Genomic DNA, 27,906 nt, shown 5'->3' on the forward strand with positions numbered 1-27,906 from the left:
TGCTTTAGATGTAGCACCCATTCTGTATTCATGAAGTCTTGAGTTCAAATCTAGTCTCAGATATCTACTATCTGTGTGACACAGGGCAAATCAATTGACTTTATGTGCCACAATTTATTCGTATATAAATTAAGCTGGAGAAGGAATATACAAACCACTTTATATCTTTTGCCAAGAAAATCCCAAATGGGATCACAAAGAGTCAGACTCAGCTGACACAAGTGAAAAACGACAACAGTAAGGCTTGATGTAAGAGCAAATAATATCCTAGAAATGAGAACTATCCAAAAGTGAAATAGGCCAACAACTGTCTGCCAACAGTCTGTCAACAAAATTGAGATGGCCACTTGTTGAGTCAGCTGTAGTGGGGACTGTTTCTTTCAAAAGATTTTTGAAACCTATTAACACTGAGGTTCCCTCTAACATTGGGTAATTCTTTGATTTTGTGAAATTAAAATAATATATAATAAAATTTAATAGGGAAGGCCAACTGAAGAATGAAAAGTAGGAATAGAAATATTTATGGTTGAAGGAACACAATTTTGAAAAATTAAAGTATTGAGTTTGCAGTAGAAAGAGTGGAACATTTTGGACAAATAAAAAGTTATCGGAATTTAAAAAAAAAAGGTGATTGAGAGGACAGATCAGTTACTATCATCCCATATGCCTACTTTCTTATCTCCATAAGATCTTTATATGGATAGTTTACACCTGTATCAAGGGCATCCTTGAGAAAGCAAGGTGAAAGAAAGAGGCAGGCTTTTACAAGCAATAGTCTATGTCCTCATAGTCACACAGTTGATTGAAAAATGCAAATTAAACAAAATCTTAATGTGATTTGTTGTTATTGTTGCTACTGTTCACTCTGAAGATAAGTTTTGGATTTAATAATACAAAATGCATCCCTAAAGATTCTCCTTTAACAAGACATTCCCTATGGATATGTAAAAAAATCATAAAGATTCTTTGATGATTATAGTAATAGATAACCTTGTCCAGTGATCCCCTGATTATCAGTTTTAAAAAACGGGGAATAGGGAATGGACCAATGTTTTCACTGGTAGAGGGAACTTCAAAGAGAGGAAATTCCCTGTAAGAATGCAAGTTGCCATCTTCTTTGCAATTTATAGTCCTAGGGAATTTCCTAAAGCATTGAGAGGTAAAATGACTTCCCATGAGTGACAAAGTAAATGTCAGAAGGTAGTGTAGTCATCCCTTCCACATGTGGGATTTACAAGCAAGGTGCCCAACTAAATGAAAACTATGTCAAAATTTTTTACTCTCCCTTCATGCCAGAGAAGAAATTTTATTTTTTTTCTTTTTCTTTTATATGGTGCTTACAGTACTTTTAATATTTGGATTAAATATTTGGTCATGGACCAAATTTGGTCATATGTGCACCTTCACATGTTGTGTGTGACTTCTGCAATACTTCCAAAAAAATCCCATTTGATTTCTTATGCTGACTGACATGTGACATTGAAACCACGTTGGAGAAAGTGATAATGTGGAAGGGACAACGATACTTGAAACTTTATCTTCCTGTCTTTGAAGCTGGCCCTGCTGCAGCAGGGTTTTTCTTTTTAATTTTTTCTAAGGGAAAACATAAATTTGCCACTTTTACAAAAGAAGCATAATATTTTAAAAAAGGAATTTCCTCTAGTGCTTTTAAAAATTATTCAGAGTTTAAAATATGATTCAAGTTACAAAAGAAAAATTATGTATATCATTCTGGAATCACAGAATTTTTATTAGTCTTTTAGAGTTTTTCTAATCCATTTTCTCTTCTTATGAACTAATTGCATCTGCAAAATGGAGCAGTGGACAGAACAAAAAGAAGAGAGTCAATGAGCCTGAGTCTGAGTCATGTCTCTGCTACTTCTGACTTGTGTGACCTCAGTCTCGGCTCTTCCTTTCTTCATGCTTCAGTCTCCTCATCTCTAAAATGAAGGAATTGAACTGAATGACCTCCATGGACCCTTCTGGCTTTCAATCTATAATGCTATGATCCAGAGAGAGATAGTCATCTGGCCTCTGCTCAATACTTTCAGCAATGGGGAAATCACCATTCTCTAACATTTTCCATTGCATCCTTAAGCAATTCTAGTCATCAGAAATCATTTCCTTATATTTTTTCAAAACTTGTCTCCCTTTAAATTGTGACCATTGGACCACCCTCAAGGGCAATACATAAATAGTATAAAATATTCATAAAATTGACTAAATATGTGCTTTTATACTGGCAAAATAAATACACACAAAAATTGCTTAGCAATTTTAAGCAGCCTCATTACTTTAAAGCATTATTCTCCTGATTTAAGAAGAAGGGGAAAGCAGTTTTATTATGAGTTTTTTTAAAAAGTATGAATGGAAAACTGCCTGATCACAGAATTTATCTCTCCAGTAGATTCGTTCTACTTTTACAAAAGCATAAGACAATCAAATTGCAAATAGTGATCATCTAATCTGTAATTAAAGGGATCCCAACTTGCAGTTTTCTCTCAGCAGCTATTGTGCTGTGGTTGTTTTTCAGATTTTTTTTTTTACATAGATGCTTGAGCAATCGTTCTTTGAAACAATCAAACTGCTTTTGCAAGCAGGTTACAAAGTTGGACATTTATTAATTGAATCCACATAGATAAAACAAAATTTGACTTATCTGTAGTATATATTTGACAATAATAAGACTGTCTGGAAGTATACCGGCCATCCTATAATAGAAGAAGGCTAGGTATTCAGTTTGTACTGAATTAAATTCCTTTATTAGCCTAACCAAGCATTTGGTTTACTTTTGTCTTTGGAAGAAATAGAGCCAGGTGTGTAGAGTCCTTTGTCTATTGTCCTAAAGGGCAGTATGATAGAATAGAAATTTCTCTGGATGAATAGTCGAGAGGCTTTAGGTCTTAGGCTGATCCCCACTATGAATAAAAAAGAATGTGACTTGGGGACTCATTTTTTCTCTTGCAAAATAAGATCTGTTAATATTATTCCTGAGGTTGGAAGGGTTTTTATCTCTGAGAGTCCACAATTGATTAATTCATGTGTAATATTAATAATAGCTATTGACTTTATAATAAATGTAGACAAGGATACTGATCTACAATATCTAGAAAGTATAAATTTCTTGAGCTCAGGGTTTTAGTTGTAAAATGAGGGACTGGATAGTCTCTGCAATTCCTTCCAGTTGACGACCTCTAAGTTTATGACTCTTTGATCTGGGTTCAAATACTAGCTCTACCATTTATTAAAAGGAAGATCTCAGAGAAGTCATTTAGCATCTGATGACTTCAGATGACTCATCTGAAAAAATTAAGCATTTGTCCAAATGTCCACCAGTTTCCTTTCTAGCTCTAAATCAATGAAAATGAGAGTCAGTTTGTTTAAATATATTGGCAAAGGTTTGGGATTTAATGACCTCAATGATAACTTCCAGCTTTAGATGACCTCAAAAAGATGAAGTGGTCTGACCTAAAGGAGTCCATGGCTAAACTCCAGAGCTACTATTTAGTTGTTTAGTGAGCATGTCCAGTGCTCTTTGCAATACAGCATGAGGATAACTTTGATAAGTTATCTTATAATTTGTTTGTGGCACCTATCTGTTCGAATTTTGAACCAAATACAGGTGTAGGAAGAAGAAATATTTTTAAATTCCTTGTGTTCCATAGAAATCAACTGCTTTGATGTGTCATGATTTAGGAAAATGTTCTCCCTCTAGTCATGTTCTGACATTTATAAACCTACCTTTTAATCAAATCCTAACAACTGCCTAGTTGAATATTTATGGGAATTGGTTCGAGGGAAGCTGTTATGTTACATGATGGTGTTACCAAGGTAATCGATTTGTAGCTTTGTAAAGTTGGATGTCACAAAATTTCTGACTCTTGATATGTAAAGGAGTATCAGCACCCAACTGTTTCAACCCCTATCTATTACACTGTCTCCTATATCACAAACCAAATAATTATTCATCCATTTATTGGAAGGGAACTTGAAGAGTGTATTGAGTTGGAGAAAAGATGTTCTCAGTTCAAATCATCTCTCAGACTATATAATTATATATCTGGAATGGACCTTGGATCATCTCATCACATTTCTTTATCATTTCACAGATGAGGAAACTGAGGTTAAATGATTTGCCCAATGTCACATAGTAAATAACAGAGGCTTTTTACTGATCTCTTTATGGGTTTGTTTCCCATTTTTTCATTGTCCTGTTCACTCTTCCCTGGCTCATAGAGTCAAAGACAGAAGGTGATTAGTGAAAACCTCTCACTTTGCAAATGAGAAAATTGAGTCTCAGTAGGTAACATGACTCCTCCAGAGTCACAAAGACAGTAAATTATGAAGCAGTAATACAGGTATTCTGACTAGACTCAGTTCATTTTTTACAATACTGTATCATCTGACACCCAGAACAACATAGATTACTCCCCAAAATTATTTAAGGCAGATTTTCATAGGACTGTAAGTCTCTATCTTTTGGAATAAGATACTTTTATTATCAATGCATTATTAGAATACATAACTTCTTAAATTGTCTTATGTCACTGTTGAATCATATTTACCATGTTTTTACTTATTTTCATATTATCTATTGTCAATAGTCAGTTTCTAATCCTATACATTCCTTTTAATCCAAGGGAAGGACTTTACATTTATTTGTATTAGATTTCACTTTTTAAATTTAACTCAACATTCCAGGTTATTGAGATATTTTTGAATCTCATTTTGTTAACTAGAGGTTTGACAATTCCTCCCAGGGCTGTATTTTAAAATTTAAAATTTGCCTTTTATACTTTCATCAGAAAGTCATACACACTCCATAAACTGGAGTCATTCATCATCAATATTCTGGTCTGGTTATCCTACCAATGTTATATTCACCTAAGCATAGCATCACCCATCTAGTTTCTGACTCAGAAATTCCAAAGGATTCAGAGGTCTAAGACCTTAGTCATCATATAGTCTAAATAGCTCTTTTTTTAAGATGAAAAATCGAAAGCCTAGATGGGTTAAGAGACTTGATCATATTAACTATTGGAAGAATGGAGATTTTTAACCCAGTTCTACCAATGCCAGATTCAGAATTTTCTATACTATTAACAAAAAGGAAATTCTACACATTGGAACATGAGACAATGTGAGCTAGAAGGAAAAAAAAATGTGAAGCCAGAAGACATGGGTCCTTCTATCATGGGTTCCATTTACAAATTGGGCAAGTGAGCAAGCTAGACAAACCTTTTCATTCCAGAGTCTCCATCTTCTCATTTATAGATTGATAGTGATATTTAGATTGTATAACAGGATTATTGTAAAGAAAATTATTTGTAAAACTTTATGATGTAAATGAATAATTTTTATCATAAGTATTTCAAGCTCTTCACCTAAATATTAACAAAAATAATAAAAGATATAAGACTATGTAAATACTTAAGAATAAACTTACAAAATAATTTAAAATATGATCATAATTGATTCTTTTATTTTTTTTGCAAAGCAATGGGGTTAAGTGACTTTCCCAAGGCCACACAGCTAGAGATCATTATTAAGTGTCTGAGGTTGGATTTGAACTCAGGTCCTCCTGACTCCAGGGTCAGTGCCCTATCCACTATACCACGTAGCCATCCCCTTATAATGGTCTTGTAAGGTAGATGTTTTACTATCTTCATTTTATAGATGAGGAAACTGAGCCAGCAGATTTTAAGTGATATCCCCCTCAAGTAAAATAGCTAGTTAAGTTTTAAAGCCAAATTTGAACTTGGAATTTCTGATGCCAGGTTCAGCAATTTATTCAATATGATATTATTTCTATTTCTCCCTCAAGGCATCAATATTTCTTTAAATGTTCTATATTATATTTCCCCTCCTCCATTTTAGATTTCCTTACAGGAATACCTTCATATTATCATTGGCACCAATATCTAAGTGAAAGTATTTTTTTTCTCATTAGTATACCCTCCCTTTTTTCATTTTTTAAAATTTATTGAACTCTTACTTTTCTATGGTCCAATCATGACAAAACATCTCATGAAATTCTAATGATGACTGAGATCAAATCCCAATGAGAACTCTGTTTGCATTAATCAGAAAGACAAATGTAGAGTCCCTCTTTTCAAGGGGCTTACATTCAAATAGCAGACAACATGTATTTGTGGCAGAATATGTAAAAGACATCCAAAGCAGATACACAATCATCTTGAGGAAGAAGATGGTGAAGTGGAAGGGATTAGAAGATAGGTGGGAAATAGTAAATTTTCATGTAAAAAAGGGTGCTTATGATAAAATCTTACAGGAAATTAAGAATACAAAGAAGTAGAGATAAGTAGGGGAATATTCCAATTCATCCTGTTTATTACCTATAGTCTAAACATTTGTGTATAGGCATCTAAGCCCTAGGGCTCAATATTATTTCTCCATCTGAATGTTGTCTTTTGTGAATGATTGGTCTTTTTCTTTGATAAAGTTTTGCCCTGTGTACTCTATTTGTTGCTCTCTGTCATACAGGGAGCAAAGGATTGCTGAAATTGTATGTATGTGTATAAGTGTTTATGTGTGCATGTGTGTGTGTGTGTGTGTGTGTGTGAATGTCCCCTGGACCCCTTCGGCAGTATGAGTCCCTTCTCAGATAATATACATAAACGCATAAAATAAAAATACGAAAATGCAAAATATTAAAAAATAACATAGACACAAATTCAAGTATCCAAGATTAAGAACTCCCTGCTAAGAAAGTCTGCACAACAGTAACAGCAATATTGCATAATGATCAACTGAGGATGACTTCTCTGTTCGCAGCAATACAATGATCCAAGGCAATTCCAAAGGACTTATGCTGGAAAATGTTATCTATCTGCAGAGAAATAACTGGCAGTAGGAATGCACATTAAAGCATATTTTTGAAAACTTGATTTTTCTTTTTTTTTGGTTTGGTTTTATTTCACAAAATGACAAATATAGAAATAAAAAAGAAAGTGTATACATACACACCAATATAGGAGGAATGTTGGTGTTTGTCCAATTTTTTTTAGGTTTTTGAAGAGCAAATGGGCTTAAGCAACTTGCCCAAGGTCACACAGCTAGGTAATCATTAAGTGTCTGAGGTCACATTTGAACTCAGGCACTCCTGACTCCGGGGCCGGTGCTCTATCCACTGCGCCACCTAGCCACCACTATTGTCCTTCATTTCTGAAGACCATGATAGTAGGGAAGGTAGTGCCATGACAAGCACATGAGTTGGATTTGAGTGAGGGGGTGCTGAGCCATATCACTAATATTTTCTCCTTTGGAGTCATCTGGGTCCAATGATCAGATATGAATGGAGGATGACTAGAGACAGCTCCAGGTATGAGGCAATCAGAGTTAAATGACTTGCCCAGAGTCACAGAGTTAGCAAGGGTCAAGTGTCTGAGGCCTATCTGAACACATGTCCTACTGATTCTAGGGCTAATGCTCTATCCACTGCATAGTTACATGCATATAGAGAAAGAATGTGTGTATGTACACTCTGCTTTACTCTATGCTTTCCTGATAAGATCCATAATCTCCAGGTAAATATATTTTCTTAATCCTTTTTTATGTATAACCTGGCAATTGATGACCCTTACTGAATATTTTTCTTTTCTGGAAATCTGAATTTCATCCTTCCACTCCATGCCCAACCTTTTGTTTTCTTCCAGATTTCTTGCTTTCAATGGGAAGAACTCATTTAGAAAAAAAAATACTATCTCATCTCCAAAGTAAACTTGGGTTCTATCACAATCATTTATAATGGATCTGCTTTTGCCATATCTGTCTATGGTCTAGACCTCTTGATAAGTGTATCATTTCTCAATGCCCTTTCCAACTTCTCTTTGTGTGTTGACTTGTCTGCCTAGAATGTGAGTTCTTTAAGATAGGGATCACCATTCCTGCTTATATCTTTTATTTGTGACCACAGAACTAAGTTGACCTATAGAAGATTCATGTTGAGTACTCTTTCTATCATCCATCTTTCTACCTGTGTTTAATTCTTGGAGTTTGATTTTTACCTAGGACTTCAGAATCTCTTAACATCATTTCTAGGTTCTTTCTGGATTCATCGACAGAAACACATATTCATCATTGGTTCTCACTTATCTGGAGATACTTTCCATTACAGGTTGGTTGGTAGGAAATATGGTGGATTCTATATTAGATTACATAGTTTATTATTTTTCCTTTCCATCCCAGACTCAACAGAAGAGACGGTTTACATGATTGCAATTCTATCACCACATTAAAGAATTTTTTATTTTAGCATCATGGATACCATTGCCCTATTATAATGGGTGGGCTCATCTCACTGATTCTGTGATGATTTAGAAATATTCAGTCATTTCTGCCCATCAGCATGCGAGCCTCTCTCTAAATAAACTTCCTAGAATCAAGACAATCAGGGCACCCACACGAGTTATTTCTCTTCTTGTAACCATGGCAGCCTCCTTGTTCTCCTTCCATTGCAATCACTGCCTTGCCTCTGGCATAATAAGGATTGACAAACTTAAACAATAGGACTTTCTTGATTTAATGGCAAAGATGTGTATTCATTCACAATGGTCCAAACTGTGAGCTGTTTGCTAACTGGCTTTGCTTGTACAAGGAAAGAAAAATTTGCTAAGAGATGTGATTTCTGCCCACTCCCCTCCCCCAAACACACACCATGAAAGAAAATGAGAGGAATTAAACTCTCTGGATCACCTTGGGAGAAATCACTCTTTGTCCCACGAGGGTCTGTAGTGTATTTTAAGAAACAGTCTAAGTCATTCAAAAGAGAACTTTGTGATATCCATCAGCTCTTCCACATCTTCACAAAAATAGAGAAGAGATTAGGGTTATAGAATTCCCTACTAAAGATGAGGTAGCTCAGCTATAATATGCATAATCCTGGAAATTGTGTGGGTCCATTATCTATTCCCAATCACTGCTCAGAAGCTCCCATTTTCATCTGAATAAACACAAACCTGAACACACATACAAATCTACACATAAAAAGTCAGACAAAATTAAGAATGTTATATCATACAATGTGTGAGGGCATTTATCTAAACAGAATTTAAGACAAATAGAAAGGGATTATTAGAAATTCAGCAACAAGAATTTCCTTCTCCAAAACTTCCCAGCTTCCATACCTCCAGTCCCCAAAAGATTTTCCTCTTCTTGTCCCTCTTTCTTAGTAGGTTTTGTCAGTGCCACAAGTAAAATGTGAGAATAGTGTCTGAAGCAGCATCACTGAGTATTTGTATATCTTGGAACAGAATCCAATGATCATAGAAATTCTAGGCCATGTTATCACCATTATCCCAAAATGAACTCAGTGTCCCTGACTATTTCAGGGCATAGACTCATAGAATTCAGGAAGGAGAAGGTATTTTGAATGTTTTCTAGTTCATGAGGTCCTACCAGGATTATGGAAATTATGTATGTTGTAGATTGTACATCTTAAAAACTATAGAAACATTCAGAGCATATTGCACCAATAACACTAAATTCTGATCTGTCTGTTTGTAAGATAGTAATAAAATTAAGCTCAAAGTTTTCTCTTAGTACTTTCCTTTTAGCTTGTTCTCTAAATCATTGTGTTTTCCATTTCTCCCTAAAGAAGCAGGGAGGGAAATGTGCATTTATTTAGTGTTTATCATGTGTAAGAGAGAAGGATAAGTACTTTTAAAATCTCTCATTTGATATATGAAATTTCATATTTCATATAAAAACAACCCTGCTCTTATTATCTTCACTTTACAGTTGAGGCAAATGATGCAGAAGTTAAGTGACTTGCAAAGGGTCAAACAGCTGTTTCTGGAAAATATTCATATGTATATATAGTGATATATATAGATATAGATATAGATGAGATAGAGATAGAGATAGTTATATAGTGCTATAAATGAATGAAAAGAAAACCTACTACAGTGAGAGAAAACTGTATATTTTATTCATGAAACTTTCAAGATACACCTTACAAGGTACGGGTACCTCACCTAGGTATCAGGCACAAATTGGTCTTGGAACCTCAGGTAATTTATGGTCTTCAGAAACTCTTTCCCCTCCCTGTTGGATGTTCATAGGCTCTCAGAGTTTGAATTACAATCCACCCATTCCATGATATGCCCCTAATATAATCCCCCCCACGTCATACGACGCATGATGTGCTAATGAACCCCAATAGCCACAGGGGGGTGTGTGGGTTATTATTCAGTTACCTAATTGTGCAAACTCAGTTGCAGTAAGTCAAGATCTCTAGGTCACTCTGGACCAGTTGGGAACCGGTTTGGGGTTTGCTATCCCTGGAATTGGATTAGGAAAACTCTTCCAGTCTTATGATTGGCTGGGCCATTCCACCTTTGTAATCAATTCCCTAAGGCTCCCCTCCACACCCTGTGAAGACATATAGCTATACATGTTTTCATATTATTCATGCAAATGTACATATAACCAGGTAGATCTACATTTACATGCGTGCACACACACACACATACATACATATCATAAACCCCATAGCTAACCTCCATTCTTCTTATTGACTGTTTTACCCTGCCACTTGCATTCTAAATTGGGAGCTTTCCTCATTGAGGATTTGGACGCTCTGAGTTTTTGCATTCATAGATCCAATTCTCATTCCCTACAGTGCCATATATATTTTCCCTAGCATCATCTTCCTTGTGAATTCTTCTTGGATTGTAATAAGTGTAGGCATCAGGACTTAAATGATCTAATTTTTAAAATTCAGGTGTTCCCATTTTTTTTTTGGATGGGAGGTGGTATCATTGGATATAGGATCTCCCCAATTTGCCCAGACTGGAAGTATCACAGAAACTTAGGGGTCTTATATCTATTCCAACAATTGGTGTATTGCCAATCAATAGAGAAGTTTGGAGTATTGGTTTGGGATCCCTCCATTCTATGGGGCTCACCAGATTGGTGCCAGACATAGTGTAAGTATCTTTCTGGCTTAGTCCACTGCACTTCAGGCTCCTGAGCTTAACTGATTTTATCAGCCTTAGCCTCCTCAGAAGCAGGGATTATAGAGCCAGGTGTTCATGTTGGATTCACTTTAATTCTCTTTTAACTGTTCAACCTTTTTTTTAACTCTGAAGAATATTTTATTGACTTGAGCTCTGAATCATGAGACTGCTACCTTAGAGCTAAAATGAAGTTTAGGAATCATTTGGTACAACTGAGTAGGGAAATAGAGCCTCACTACTCACCATTGTTTGATTGCCAAAGGGCAAACAAGGTCATAAAGCAGAACTGGGATTTGCAGCCAGGTCTTCTTACTCCAAAATTCAGAAAAATAGGCATTTAAATAGTTCTATTTGCTCATCTTCTACCATCACACCATCTAACTCAATCAACAGGCTTCTTGGAGAATAAGAACAGTATTTTTTTTTGTATTGCTCTTAAGAGTTTTGCACAAACTTCATATCATTCTGAATTTAACTTCTCTGATGAGATTCATAGAAGTATGTACTATTCCTTTATATTTGTCCTTGGTTTTTTATGTTCTCATTCCATCAATTGTAGCTGCTCTTGAAATCTGAGTTCATCGGAGAGTTCCTTCTGCAGCGGCATTAGTCTTGATTCTCCTTTTCTTCCTATAGAGGATCATTAGTGATTGCATTGTTCAGAATTTCATTTCTCATTGCCTCCCATCCTTCTTGAGTCATCTTTCATTTTTAAAATTTCTGGCTAGGGATGCATAACTATTATCTCTCAGAACATTTTGAAAAGTTGCTTGATCTTAGTGTTTTCCCATTATTATGTCTCCATTTTTTTTTATCAGAGGGAAAGATTTCTAAAAGGAAAGATACAATCATCTCCCCATATTTTTTATCTAATCCATGAGTATTTTGCTCTTTCAAATGTGCTATAGGTACATAATCTGATGAAAGATACTCTTGTAATCAATCATAAAGGAAACCATCATTCATCTTCCTGGTTCTTTTTGATAATATTTGTCTTGTCCTATCTATTGGGGCACCTGAACAATGCAGATAAAGCTTTGTCATCAGGGTGGGATTTCATACATGTTTATCTTGTTGGTTTCCTCTGGTCGCTCAAACACAAATCTTCTATTAGGTTAGGTTGCAGGGGGCATGGAAGACTATAGTATCAACAGTTCTAGACATAAGAATGACAAAAGTGATGGGATTTGGGGAAGTAAAAAGAGCACACAGGAAATATGAAGTCCAGAAAACCAGAGACCTTTTTTTCCTTGACAACCCCAGGTATAGAGATGGAAAGATGGAGAGGGAAAACCTTCTCTACCTTCAGGGATATGACTTCCTTGGGACCAGACTCTTTGGACACGACAGCCAGACTATCATGAGATCCCACTTCCTATCAGTAATCCTGGGATCTCATCCCCATGGGGGATACCAAGATCCCTTCCAAAATTGAGAATGTCAGGGTTTGAGGGATACTAGAAGTTCTCAACCTGGTAGATGTTATCTGCTCTTTTTTTATCATTTCAGTGGATAGCAGAGGCAATAGAGTATGTAATGAGCTGAGTTTCAGTCTACAATTCAAAAATGTATGCCAGAACATAAACCGCCTGAAAAAGAATAAATATTCTGGTTTGCTTTCTGCCTATCTCCTCCAAAGGCGAGAAGGAAGCCTGTCTCCTCACTTATCACAAGGAGTTAGAATGGTTTTAATCACAGAAACATTCTATATTATGATCTGATTAAAAATAGACATATTAATCCTATTTCTAACTTCATTTAACTGCTCCCTAGGGATTATGAGTCTAATTATCATGATACTCATGCCAATTCTGTCTCTGACACATTGGGTATAAGACCCTGGTAAAGTCACTTAACCCCAGTGCCCCAGACTACTCTTAAAGAATTTTAAGTTCCAGGGAAGCTACCACCTGAATTAGTAAAGGAAGTTCCCCATATTAATGAAATGATAAGTCGCGTCCTTATGCTTATTATGTCCTTTACATAAATGCATTGAAGATATGAAGACACTGGTCTGAAATCCTAGTGATACCATTTTAGTCTTCTTCAAGCATGAAGTACAATAACCATAATAACAGCAATATTCATAATAAAATGATGTAAAAACAAAATGAGGCCCAATACAATATCATCCCTGCAGTCCTGGCACCCCTTGGAATTATTCCTAGCTTTCTCTCAGTAAGTCTAGGGAAGATGAACTTATGTTCTAATGCCTTTATTCAATTATATAAAACAATTATCTGGTTCATTTTTGCAATAGTCAGCAGAATATCATATAGAAAAGAAGAAAAGAAAAATAGGAATTTGTCCCAGGACTGTTCTTACCAGAACCCTGTTCAAAAAGTTCATAGGGTCCTAGCTGGAATGCATTTTAGAGGCCATTGAGTTCCTTTAACTTAAAAGATAAGGAACTTTATAGAATTTAAGTGACTTAGGCAGGGTCACATAACTAATAAATGTCAAAGACAGAATTTAAACACAGACTTTCTGACTCCAGTATCAGCCCTCTATCCAAGAGAAGAATAAGGTGATGATGATGATGATGATGATGATGGTGATGATGATGGTAGTGGTGGTGGTGGTGGTGATGATGATAATGGCGATTGTGATCATTGCAATTCAGATTTATAAATCACTTGTGACTAACTAAGCACTTTATATAAATTATGTCTTTGGAATATCTTGAGAACCCTTCTCACAATTTTCTTTAAGAGAAAACTGGCATTCAGACTGGTGAATTAATTTGTCACATAACTCACAAATACGTCAGATCCAGGATTGGAATCCATGGCTTCTGACTCCAAGTGCTGCCTCCTTCTGCTTCAATCACAATAACTCAAACAGTGTAAGGGGTTAATTATTAAAAGCTCCATTTATCACATACCACTTCTTTTTAGTCAGATAACTTGTCTCTCTATCTTGGGTCCTGTGTAATGGCACCCAGATGATACCAATGGTGAATCCTTGCACCTATGATAGGAGTGAACTACCCCTACTTTGCCTGGAACTGGTTTGGAGATAGGCTGTGGTTTTCTTTTAAGCTGGTTTTGTCAAGGTAGAAGTGAAATGACATAAATAATAAACTGAATTGTTCTAATTAAAGTTTTCTGATTACCTCCAATTAGAACACTTGCAGATGAAGAGGCACAGCACATAGATGCATAATTTACTAGGAGCTCTGGACCATGCTGACACATCAGCATCACAAGGGCTTGGAGATGAGCTGTATTTTAGAGTGGAAAGAAGAATGAACAGGGATGAATGTTGTCATTAACTTCATAATGGTCCATTTTCCTTTCCATATTCTGAAAATAATTCCTAATTTTTATGAAATACTTTTCAAACCTCTCCAGAGAAGATTTCTGCATTTCAGAACTAGGACACTGGCAGTACTGCATGTCCTATGATCCTTATCTCATTCTTTTTCCTTATATCTACTCACAAGTAAAAATTTACTTTCTCTGTTTTTCAATATGTTGTTTGTTGAGAGGTGATAGAGAACTATTCTGATAAAAACAGTCCAAGTTAAAGTAGTTCTTCTTTTGCACAGGATTTTTATAGACTCTCCTCCCCAGGTAAAATACATACTTTTTAAGGGTGACCTTCAGAACCTTACCCTCCAAAAGTGACTTTCCTATACTTGGATAGATCACAATTCTCATTAGCATCCCATTCTTGACTGGTGATGAAGTAAGTCAGAAAGCCTATGCTACTAAATCTCAAGTAATCCAATATCCTTGGTAATGAAGTTTTGGTAATGAAGGTGAGATCAGATTTGGAAAATCTTTTGGGCTATGCACTTATTTCAGCATATCTCAATTATCAGCACATAGATAACCATCCACTTTGATGTCCATGAATAGGTCTAGATCATTTGAGTCGAGTTGGGACCTTGGATTTAGCTTTGCTTCCCTGGGAGTGCGTTGGGTTAGGCTAGGTGAAGGTAAGGACCTTTATTATCATACCTGATTGATTGTCCAATGGTGACAAAAGGACATCATAGAACACAGAGAATTCTAGTATTATATGCCAAGGATATATGTAAAGAATGGGCAATGACCCCATATTGTTTCAGTGTTTTGAAATGGGAATTTTTTGAAGTTGGAACTCCATTTAAATGACGAACATGTCTCATGGCCTTCCCTGGTTGTTCATCTTGTTAGTATTTCTCAAAGGTAAATACTTCATGCTCCTTGCAAAGTTCGGCTTTTGATAGTGAATCCATAATATATTTTTCCCAAGAATTCTGTAAAACTTAAGGCTCATCTGCTATAGCCCATGACCTGATCAATCCTTTTGGAAACACCAAATGAAAGTGGGGGAGAGAGAGAGAGAGAGAGAGAGAGAGAGAGAGAGAGAGAGAGAACGAACCATGTTGAGACCCTAGGAAACAGACTAGTTTGGAAATCCATTCTCTATGTGTGGGGGTGGCAAGAGAGAAGAGAGAAAGGGGGGTAGTGAAGTGATCCTGTTCTTTAGTTCCAGTAATTGCATAAATAATATCTCAGTGGGTCAGTTTCCAGGAAATTAAACTCCTGATCCCATTGCTATGGACACTTTTTCCAAGCACAATAAGGTCTTGAGGACTTTTTCCCCCCTAGAAACCACTTTATTCTATGGGGTCTCTTGTTTTATCTAAATTGTCTCCAGTAATCAACACACACACACACACACACACACACACACACACACACACAGACTCTATGAGTGAATTTTTAAAGTAATTTTTAGCACTTAATGACTTTATTAACTAATTTAATATTGCTTCAGTAACTTGGTAATTTAGTATTACCTAAGTATTTTAATATTTAAGTAATTATTTAGCAATTACTATATGCCAGTCACTCAATTATGGTGACAAAAATACAAATACAATTAAGATTGTCCCTGCCCTTGAGAAGATTATATTCCCAGGGGCATCTAGGTGGCACAGTATGTGTGTGTATATATATATATATATTTATAGCATATTTACTGTAGAGTAAGGAAGACCTGAATTCAAAACCAAACTCAGACACTACTTAACACTTACTAGCCATGTGACCTTGGTCATGTCATTTAACTTCATTACCCCACAAAAGACATATAACCAAAATTTAAAAAAAAAAAACATTATATTCCCTTAGGAGAAGGAAACACATATAGAAAAATAGTGCTTATAAAGAGTTTGGACTGGAAATAAGAGTAAAGAGGAATGAATAAATATGCCTTTACTAAAAATGGAATTATTGATTTGATGTGAATATCAGTATTCTTTTTTGCCAAATTCTCTTATAGATAGTTATTCCTAAATAATTCTGGTGATATAAAGAAAGATAGAGAAAGAGTATTCGGAAAATGACCCATTCCTACTCTCCTAAGTGTCTGAGAGTCAGTGCAATCAACACCAAGCCAGAGCTTCCCCAGTAATTGGAGAGGGTGGCCACCTGCGTGGAATGACTTTGCTTTCAAGGATTGAATGAACATTCATTTTTTTCTTCATAAAGTGATCCTCAGAGAATGAGACTTTGAAACTACAAACTATTAATTAGTTATGCAATAAGATATTGGATCTCACGTAGTCCCATGGTTGTCCCTTAGCCCTCAGATTCTTCCCTCACCTGTTGATTGATGTCTGGATTCTTTCTCAGGAGGGATAGTGTTTGTCATTCCACAATGAGAAAGAAAACTAAATATGCAAATTTGCCACTTAGCAGGAAACAGGAATCATAAATTATTGCAACTAGGCAAAGCCTTGGAGATCAATGGATTAACAGCTACGAAAGGTTCATGAAAACAGATTTACAAGCTGGAGGCTTTTTTAGAGGTCGTCTTGTCCAACATCCTCATTTGATATTATGAGGACTCTCAGGCCAGAGATGTGAAGTTATTTTTTCAAGGTTACATGGGGAAGAAGGAGAAGATCCAGGATTCTACAGGAGCTTAGCATAGGAATTGGAAGAACCTGTCTAATCTTCCTGAAGAAACTGGGGCACAAAAATAAAACTCTTGAAGTGTCTAAAGAATAGTACTAAGGAAATGTAGATTCTAAAGAACTATTTGAACCCAGGATGTCTGCCTCTAAGACTATTATTGTCAGACTGAAGTTCAGTCTGAAAACTGGTTTCATGTCATTCCCTGAAAGCAAATTTTAATGGAGAAGGATGGAAGGTATGAAGTAGCAGATTCCAAAGATGGAAGGCTGGGAGAATAAAATCCAAACTTCCCTAGGTAACAAATAATATTGCTTAAGGCCAGGCTTTGCTCTCTCACTTTACATGCTTTGAGTTTGCCATGGGTGCCCCCAGAGAACATCACACTTGATGTATAATATTCCACATTCCCACATCTGAGTCACTGGGGGCTCCTCTGAAGATTGCTGAGAATGGACTTGAACATCATGACTCTTCTTTTACTTGGAAATGTAATTTCAGCTCCCTGAACTCTCTAGGAACACTTCATCACAGGCTTCTTTGTAGACCTGCTGCTTTTCTTCATCTTTTATTAAATAGTTTGATGTTTTGATGCCCCTAGCCCAAGTGTATCATTAGCTAGTCTTACAACTGAGTAATAAAAAGAATTCCCACTGACAGGGTGGTCCCTTCTGTAATGCATTTAACTTGTTATATTATTAATAATAATTATTTCAGTCCACCTTTAGCTCAAGAGGCTATGTAGCTGGCATCTTGTCTCAGCTTTGTATTTATCCAAGATGTCATACATAGCACATGTTTAATAGATGTCAATTTTTTTGGTACAAAAAATAGGTTGTTAGACTTGGAGTCAGAAAACCTTAGTTCAGATTCAGCTTCAGACACATACTAGCTGTGTGACTCTGGACAAGTCCATTAACCTCTTCCAGGCTCAGGTTTTTTACCTGTCAAATGAGAATAAAAATAACAGCCACCTCCCAGAGTCCTTGTGAGGATGAAGTGAGATAATATTTATAAAGTTCTTTTCAAAGCTGAAAGAGCTATAATCATGATATTATTAGTTTATAAATGGTAATAATGATAAATATCTAAATTCTCCTTTAAAATGATGGCATTATAATTAATATGGAGATAGGTTTAACATAGTTACACATACATAATCTATATTAGCTTGCTTTCTGTCAGAAAGAGGGGAGAGAAAAAAGAGGGAGGGAGAAAAATGTGAAACTCAAAGTCTTACCAAAAAAATTGTTGTTCAAAATTATCTTTACGTGTAGCTGGAAAAATAAATATTAAAAAAAGAAATAAAAAATAAAATAAAACAGATTGATCATTAGCCCTCAGAGAAGCTGCATAAATTGGGAGCATGGGAAGGAATATGATAAAACCTAATACAGATTCTGGATGCTTCTGTGTTTACACATTTATAGCTCTGGGGAATCAACACAACTATAGTTCATATACCCTGTCTAAGGATAGTTTAGTCAATTGTACCTTTCTCCCTATCTTTCTTTTATAGTATTTTCAGACCTTTGGTCATCTCTCTTTTAGGATGCTTAATACATTTGCTTTCTGTCTTACAGGAAGATCCTGGTGTTGATTGGTTTGGTTCCTTCCTATAGCTCCAGAGTGTCTGGGGTAGAATCATGAAAAACCATAGCAGTATAGCAAACTATCCCGTATGGAATGGTAACAGGTTCACACTTATGGGTTGGGTAGAGCAGAGGAAAGTGCTACACAGAACTTGCCCAAACTGACTTTATGCCAGTAGACATTTTATTCACATATTTCTTCAAAATTTTATAATTCTCCAGGTATTTTTTTACAGATGGGGGTTAATTTCCATTGGTTTACAGGGCTCAAGCCCAAGTCGTTATTTTACTAATTAACTATTGACAGTTCACCTATCACGGTTCTGGTAATGACGACTATCATAGCTGAAACCAAAAGCTATCTTTTTATTCATCCTGTTGTCCCTATAACATATTCCCCAAATGTCCTGTCAACAGTGATCTGTCCTTTAGAGTTCCACAGTGAAAAGAGTACTAGCCTTGAAGGGAGGAAGGACTGAATTTAAATCTGAGGATACCTACTAGTTATATGACGCTGACTAAATCACTTAGTTTAAGTTTGTCTCAGTTGCTTTCTCTGTAAAATGGGGGTAATGGTAGCATTGTGAGGTTCAAATAGCTAATATTTGTAAAGTGCCTTGAAAAACCTTAAAACACCACATATAAATGTTAACTAAAATTTTTAATTTTATTTTTAATTTTTATTTAATTTTTAAATTAAATTAAGTTAAATTTTATTTAATTTTAATTTTTAATTTTATTTAATTTTATTTATTTAAGGCACTTGCCCAAGGTCATACAGCTAAGTAATTATTAAGTATCTGAGGTCACATTTGAACTCAGTTCTTCCTGGCTCCAGGGCCAGTGTTCCATCCATGGTGCCACCTAGTACCACAACTAATATTTCTTGAGAAGCATTGTCACATGGTGAAAGACAGTTGACTTTAGGTTCATAAAGAGTTAGGCTTGTCTCTCCTAAGACACAAATTGATGTATGACCTGGGTAAACTCCATTTGTCTCAGTTTTCTCATCCTTAATATGAGAAAGGTGGACTCTGAATCCCATAGTAAACTTGAAATCTATGAACCATATGAACTCTTAATCTATGAACCTATGATCCCCCCCCAAAAAAGAGGAAAAATAAGTTTCTATGTGACAGGTGAATTACTTTCTCTGAGGAGAATTTTGGGGAAAATGGGTAAGAATTGCAGAATTTGAACAAAGCACCCCAGCGTTATGACATATGAGTAGAAGAAACATTCAATATAGTATTGTTATTAAAGACTCCTGAAGCACCTATATGACATAGTAGGAAGAGAAGTGGTCTCTGAGACAGGAAGATATTAGCAGTCTCAGACTGAAATCTTGAATCAGATTCCTACCGGCTATTGATGGATGGGAGAAGAGGGACTTCCATCTATTGCTCCTGTTTACTACCCATTCATCACTGAGCTACATGAGGACCTCCTAAGATTAGACATTCTGCCCTTCAGTCACTTCCAGGAACATGGACTTAGACCCTCATCTTAAGTTTGTTATTTGTTATGTTTCATGGATCTCAAAAATAGAGCAGCAGTTGTGCAGTTGCCCTACTCAACTGTGGACAAGAAAATCATTAAGGTCCAAAATTGGCTTTTGAGTCAGGGCACTTGGCTTCAATTGTGTCTTTTCTCACTTATCACAATGAAATTTTATGGATGCTCTTTTACCCCTCTGTATCTCAATTTCTTTTTCTGGATAATTGAAGGGTTAGATGACAACTGAGGGGGTAGACTTCCAAAGTTTCATCTCTCCATCTATAATGCCATGATCCATCAAGAGCTTTTAACCTACACGAAAGCCAAAACTATGGACAGACTAAGAGTTCATAGTGATGATATTTCAGGAGAAATGAAAAATTAGTGAAAAAAAGAAGTAATTTTCTCTAGTAAATCATTAAAATACTGGAAAGTTAGTAGCCTCCTTCTAGATTTTTGTGATGTACCTCTAAAGAGACTCCGGGTATTCTAAGAACTCCATTGGGATGATAGACATTGATTTAGTGACAAAGAGGAACGTTGGAGATTATTTTATACAGTCTCATCATTTTAAGTAGGAGGAAATGAAAATACTGAGAGTAACATGTATGATTAAAGCTGGAGAGTGGGAAATGTACTGGGAAGATGATCTTGTCCAACCCTTTCATGTTAGAAATCTAGAACTGAGATTTCATAGAAATTAAGTGACTTGCCCAAGGTCATACAACTAATACAAATCTGAGGCAAATTTAAATTGAACCCAAGGTCATCCTCTGAATACAAGCTAGTTCTTTGTATTCTTTGCCATCCTTTAGTTAAACAATATTGCATAACTGATGTACGTCTGGGTTTGAAGTCAAATGACCTGGATTCAAAATCCATTTCTATAACTCAATACCTGTGTAACCTTTAGTTAAGGAACTTTCCCTCTCTGACTTTTAGTTTCCTCATCTGTAAAATAAGTAGATTGTGTCAGAGGGTCTTAAATACTGTACCATTTATCATCCAAACACTCTTTTGGTGCATTTGCTGTCCAAATTGTACCTCTTTTTCAAACATCCTCAACTTCTTCCAACAGGGGTGTGCCCTGCCTAGATGCTTCTTTCCTTGCTTCATTCCATCATGGTAACTTGCCTTCCTGAGAATGCCAATTTGAACTTGGTGGAGACTGAGCCTCCTGAGCCTTAGTCCACAAAGAGGACTGGTTTGATGTGGCAGGGGAAAAGAAAAGAGGCAGTGAGATTTTACACAAATATACCAGTCCTATTTTCAAATCTTGATTTTGTTGTCAATTAATTGCAAATGTGGACTAAAGTGGGCATGTTTTGACTTGCAATCAGGAAGATTTCGCATTCAAATTCTGCCTCCATCACTTATTATTTGTGTGATGCTAGTTGAGATGTTTAATGACTCATCTTCAGTTTCCTTATCTGCAAATTGGGAGTAGAAATAGGTCTTACCTCATAGTGTTGTTGAGGATCACATGAGGTAACATATTAAAAACACTTTGCATGGACTAAAGTGCTATAGAAATATCATCTCTTATTAGTTATTGTTATGTGACTTTGGAGGTTTCTTTTAACCATGAGTCTAATGATCCTAAAATTACAAGGTAGAGAATTGTGTTGACTGGATAGAAGGAAATTTACATTAGTACCTGAAGTAGAGATTTCCATCCATTTGATCCTGAATATATGCCTATTAAATGAATCAATGAATGATTATTAACTGCCCTTCCTACCTCCTGTACCCTACTCTGTATTTGATGTCAGCCCTCTTTTGTTGAATGAGGTACTCTCTGAGATTTCACCATTTCCCTCTGAAATATAGATTTGTTGACTTGTTCCAAAATTGCCATCTTCCATGTTGCAATCACGACTCTGCCTGCCATTTTTGCCCACTACAAAGCTTTATTAAATCTGTAGAGAATTTAATGCTCAGCTTCCACCATGAATGTCCTGCCATGTTATATAGACCTAAGATGAAAAACATTTCATATATACTTAAAGCGTAATAGTCTTCTCTCACCCAGACTGATAAGACATTACAGGACCCTTACATTCAATAAATTTGAGCTATTTCCTAGGAAGCTAAAGGTTGGGGGGAGGAGAGGGGGAGGAGATTGATTCTTTAAAATAAAACAAAACAAAACACTATTCAACCTTGAATGCACTTCTCCATGATAGATGGGAATGAGGGTGGAGGATTTGTCCAATATTTGTGAACCTGGAATCAAACAAAGTACCAGGTCTTTTTTGCTCCACATAACAACCATTAGTAATCATTGGGTTTCTGGGAAAGTTTCAAATGGAAATGACAAACTTGGGGTTTCTGAATGCCAGACAAGTAGTATATTCAGAGATGTTATGTTAAATTGGAAGAGGGAGGGGAGAGGCATATTCTAGGGATGAGAGAGGAGGAAAGCAAAGACATTTCCCATCATTCAGGCAGGATTATAATTTTCTGGCTAAGTCATCCGTCCTTGGCAGGAGCTCATTGGGTAAAGCACAGAAAAACCAATACAGAGAGGTCAAAAACAATTTCTACTTGGTCACTATGATGTTGTGTATTGATTATTACATGGAAAAAGAAGAAAAATGTTTCTCATGATAACACACATCCTTTGGGCACTAGGGCCGTGTTTGTGGAAGAATTTTCCCTGACTTAAACCAGATTTTGTTTTGAAGCAAGCTTTTGGGCAGAGGGATTTCAATTCCAATGATTAGATATTTCTGTGTCAGAAACTGCAATATGATGTGGGTATGTGTTTGTGTTGTGGGGGAGAAGCTGTCAAATGATCATCACAATGACTGATAGGTCACCAACTCTCAAAGAAGAGGCAAAGGTGTTATTGTCTTATTATAATTGGAAGGGCAGCAAGGTGGCACAGTGGATAGAATGCTGACACTAGAATCATGAAGAATCATCTGCCTGATTTCAAATCCAGTCTCAGACACACAGCTGTGTGGCCATGGGTAAACCAAATAACCCTGTTTGCCTCAGTTTCCTCATGTGTATAATGAAAAAGTAAATAACAAATCACTCCAGTATCTTTGCCAAGAAAACTCCAAATGGGGTCACGAAGAATCAGATATGACTGAAAATGACTCTACAATAAGAAAATTATTTGTGCATGTATTTTACTTACTTTCCAATGTACATAGGGACTCAGAAATTTGATGGAAATGCATATATTGCAAGAATATTCTGTATTGTTATCAGAAATCAGGTAAGAAGTGAAGAATTCATGATTTCCACAGATTCAAGTGGACATTCTTCTCTTTTGTCCAGATTCAATTCAATCCTCTTCAACAAACATAGGAGCACTAACTTTGGAGTCACCTCTGAGGTTGCTTTCCTGTGAGACTCCCCATAATTCACAGAAGTTCCCTCTACCTCATTGTCCTCATCTGTAGAAAGGTGAACTAAATAACTGCTGAGGTATCTCTCAGATTTAGAGTTTGGAATAGCACGATGTATTAGGTACAATCAAATAAAACTCCCTCAAGACTCTTACCTCCAACAGAATTTACAAATATGCATAATACTGGGAGGGGAAAGGAAATATATCATGTGGGAATAATTCTGACAATAGTATTAATAATAATAAATAGTGATGACTAATCATATATAGCACTCATATACTTTATTGTTTACAACTCATATTTTAGGAGCCCAGTTAAAATTTATGTCACTTATATAACATTTTTAGCTTGCAAAGCACTTCACTTGATTCTCATAATTCATTAGAAGGTCAGCACTATTATTATTTCCATTTGACAGATGAGAAAACTGAGTCTGAGATAGGTTAGAAGTCTTGCCCAAGGTTGGACACCTAAAAGAATGTCTGAGACGGGATTTGAACTGATGTCTTCCTGATTCAAATCTCCTGCATCATCTGCCATATCCCCTTATTGCTACTAATACCAAAATAAGTGTTTACAAAGGAATTTCAGAGAGAGGAGAACATTGGCCACTAGAAGCCATCAGGAATGGTCATGTGGAGATGGGAGTGGTTAACATTCTCATTTCCTACATCAAGGTTAGGAGGAAAAATCTTGAACAACAGCTATTGAAGAGGACACTGGTGACCTGCAAGAGCAGTGGGTGGAAGGTTGGTTGCTAAGGATTAAAGAAAGTAGGGATTGAATGAGTAGATGGAATGCAGATGGATATATTTTGTCAAGAAATTTTTCTACAAAAGTGAAAGTTGCTGAATTAGGCAACATTTTCTGGCAATGATGTAAGAATTTAGATGCAAGCTTTGCCTCAAATGAAAGTCAAAACAGATAACTCTTTATCTCCAAGAAAGTCATCAGGAAGTGTTGAATATGATATTCCAAACAATCCTTAGATCCGCCTTTGGGATCAATTTCACAGATCTCAGAATCTAGAAATAGTATTTGCTGTAAATATTGATGATGTAAATGACTGTCCATAAACAGAGACAGCGTGGAACATAGCAAGGGATTTTCATAGACTATAGGGAGTTTCCCTTTATTTAGGTTTTCAGGCACTGAATGAATGGCAATTTGTTGGTTGCATCTCCTCAAGTTCTTTTAAAAATTCTCTTGCACGGGGCAGCTAGGTGGTGCAGTGGATAGAGCACTGGTCCTGGAGTCAGGAGTACCTGAGTTCAAATCTGACTTCAGAGACTTCATAATGACCTAGCTGTGTGGCCTTGGGCAAGTCACTTAACCCCGTTTGCATTGCAAAAACATAAATAAATAAATAATGAAAAGATCTGTTGCAAAAACTCCTGAATTTAATAGAAAATTTGACATACAAGAACCAAGAGAAATAAAAGGTAAACATCATAAGGGACTCAATAAGGACAAATTACTTACTGTCTAGATGTGGAAATGTAAACAATAGAAGGAAAGATGGTGTTAAAGCTGAGTAGAATGAGATTCTTATAAGTAAAGTGGACAAGATTTAAAAAAGTTAATATCTTAATAAAGAGAAGGTATGAAAAAGAAATGATAGAGAGGATTTAGATGGGAATGACCTGGTATTTCTGAAAACCTACTTTCATTGAGAATGGGTTAAGGAGGGAAAAATACATATATTTTATATTATGTTTGTAAGTGACTAGAAAAACCCTCTAAACTGAGAAAGAAATAAGAGGACAGGAAGGGTAATGAGTTACAGAGTAAGGGACTATGGTAAGAGGGCATATAGAAGGATTTTCATTTCAGTGGGGTGAGGGGATAGAAGCATTTGTAAGGAAGGAGTTTTTTCCAAGGCAATGGGTTTTAGTGACTTGTCTAAGGCCACACAGCAAGGTAATTATTAAGTGACAGAGGTCAAATTTGAACTCAGGTCCTCCTGACTCCAGGACCTGTGTTCTATTCACTGTGTCACCTAGCTGCTCCAAGGGAGGAATTCTTTGAAGAGCTGTTGATTAAGAAATAGGAGGGCAAGGTAGCAAGTAGAAGTTAAGTAGACCAGTGAAGAGGGTTATATGCTAGAAATGTTAGAAATATGTATGTGTAAATGTATTTATATTTCTATGTGCATGTATGCAGGTGTATATGTATTTATTTATAACAAAGGCTCTACATAAGGTGTATATATAAGTGTGTATGTATATGTGAGAATATATATAGGGATATAGATATATTTACGTATAGGAATTTATATCTATATCTAAATCATCCATATCTATCTCTATCTCTATCTGTGTCTCTGTCTCTGTCTCTATCTCTGTCTCTATCTCTGTCTCTGTCTCTGTCTCTGTCTCTATCTCTGTCTGTGTCTGTCTCTGTCTCTGTCTCTGTCTCTATCTCTATCTCTATCTCTGTCTCTATCTCTATCTCTATCTCTATCCCTATCCATATCTAATCTATATCTAATCATCTATATCTATATCATCTATATATCTATATCTATATCTAATGATCTATATCTATATCTATATTCATATATATATATCCATATATATCCATATATATGTATATATCTATATCTATCTATATCTATCTATCTATATCTATCTATCTATCTCTATCTCTATCTATCTATCTATCTATCTATCTATCTATCTATCTATCTATATATATCCATGACTAATTATAGCCATCCTGGATAGAGGTAGAAGAAGAAAATGAACAGTGTAGAACAGAGAATAGAAGAAAACCTACAAGGAAGTGAAGAAAAGATGGACAGTTTGGAACACAATGTCTAGGATTTATTAATAGGTTTTCATAAAATTGAAATTTATTGCTTTATATTCTGAATCCTCTCTTGTGTTTTCATACTCATACGGCAATTAAAAAATGTATAAAGTTTCAAAAATGCAAAAAAAAGCCTGCCCTTAAATTAAGACCTTCCATCCCAGGTCAGATATTTGGCAGTTGTTTTATTTTAGCCAAATCACTTCAGTGTGTGTTCTTCTGTTTGAGGAGTGGTTGATTACTTATATAATAAATCGGAATCAATGGTTCCTAAAATCCTTTCAGGGTGTATGACTCCAGGAATCATTTGAGTCAACAAATATATCATCATGATCATAAGGATGAACCAAGGGCTTATTCTTAGTAGAAAAGTTTTAATGTATGGGCAAGTGTGTGTATGTAGACACACACACATGCATATATTTATTCACACACAGATATAGATATATAGATAGAGATAGAGATAGATGATATAGATACGGATACAGATACGGATACAGATACAGATAAAGATATAGATGTAGATAGAGATAGAGATAGAGATAGAGATAGAGATAAACAGATAGATTAGATATAGATATAGATATAGATATAGATATAGATGATATAGATATAGATGTAGATATAGATAGGTAGAGATAGAGATAGATATATGAGATAGATATATGAGAGAGAGAGAGAGAGAGAGAGAGAGAGAGAGAGAGAGAGAGAGAGAGATTTATTTCAGAACTACAGAAATACTCCCCTACCCTCCCAAAGGCCAGCTAGCGTCTCAGCAGATGGAGTTCTGGAACTGAAGTCAGGAAGAGCTGAGTTCAAATCCAGCCTCATACACTTACTAGATGTAGAAATCTGGGCAAGTCACTTAACCCTATTCACCTCATCTGTAAAATGAATTGGAGAGGAAAATAGCAAAACACTCCAGCTCTCCTCAAAATATAGCCTGTGCCATTTTTGGTTGAAATTAACCAATAGCTCAATTCCTTCATAAAAACCTCTGTTCAAATTTAATCATTTCTACTCCTATCTTTGAAGACATGTAGTATAGCAAGTCCCCAACCCTTATATATGAATCCTCTTAATGGATGTTTTTAGATCAGGGAGGGGGAACTCCCAGCAGAGTGGCATGGCATGGTGCCCACTAATGGACTTTATTAATAGTAGGGAAGGCCACGGAGAGAGTAGGGAGGGGACATTGAAAGGCATCCTGGCCTCCTTCACAAAAGGGGAGCTCTGCCTGCGTTCTTTGCCTTTCTTTCTGTCTCCAACCCCTAATGCCCTTCTTTACCCATCATGAATACATCACTAATTGACTATTTGACATTTTTCTCTGAGTGAGGTAAGGTAAGCATCAGTTTTTGCAGCTTGCAGAAACGGTGAATTCCTAAAGGCATGGAAGTTCTAAGACAAGCAAATCCTAGTGTTTCTAGGCATTCAGAGACTACTAAGAGGATGGAAAGAAGAGAAAAGAAACAAATAGGGAGACAGCATAGTAGAGGGGAATGTGAGTGTGCCAACTCTGGAAGTAAGGCGTTCAAATCCCACCTCTGATATTTACTATTAGAGAGATTGAGAAGCTTGTCCCTTGCCTCAAAGATGGTGAAATACAGAGTCCAAATCTGTGCCCGAGACTCCAAATTTAAAATCCTGCCCAGTAGTTGCTGAAATACTTAACACTCACTTTTTGTGTTTAATAGCAAGACCCAGAATTTTTATCCATATACATTGTATTTATTTTTTTTTCTTCTTC

The 27,906-nt window shown here is 36.0% G+C and overlaps 1 protein-coding gene across 2 annotated transcripts in view; it reads left to right on the forward strand.

Moving 5' to 3' along the window:
- Nucleotides 1–27,906, forward strand: part of CTNNA2 (catenin alpha 2) — a 1,546,517-nt gene that overhangs the window by 835,312 nt on the left and 683,299 nt on the right. The gene's annotated exons all lie outside the window — the stretch shown is intronic.

The sequence above is a fragment of the Macrotis lagotis genome, chromosome 1, assembly GCF_037893015.1.
Source record: "Macrotis lagotis isolate mMagLag1 chromosome 1, bilby.v1.9.chrom.fasta, whole genome shotgun sequence".
In the NCBI taxonomy this organism is placed as follows: domain Eukaryota; kingdom Metazoa; phylum Chordata; class Mammalia; order Peramelemorphia; family Peramelidae; genus Macrotis; species Macrotis lagotis.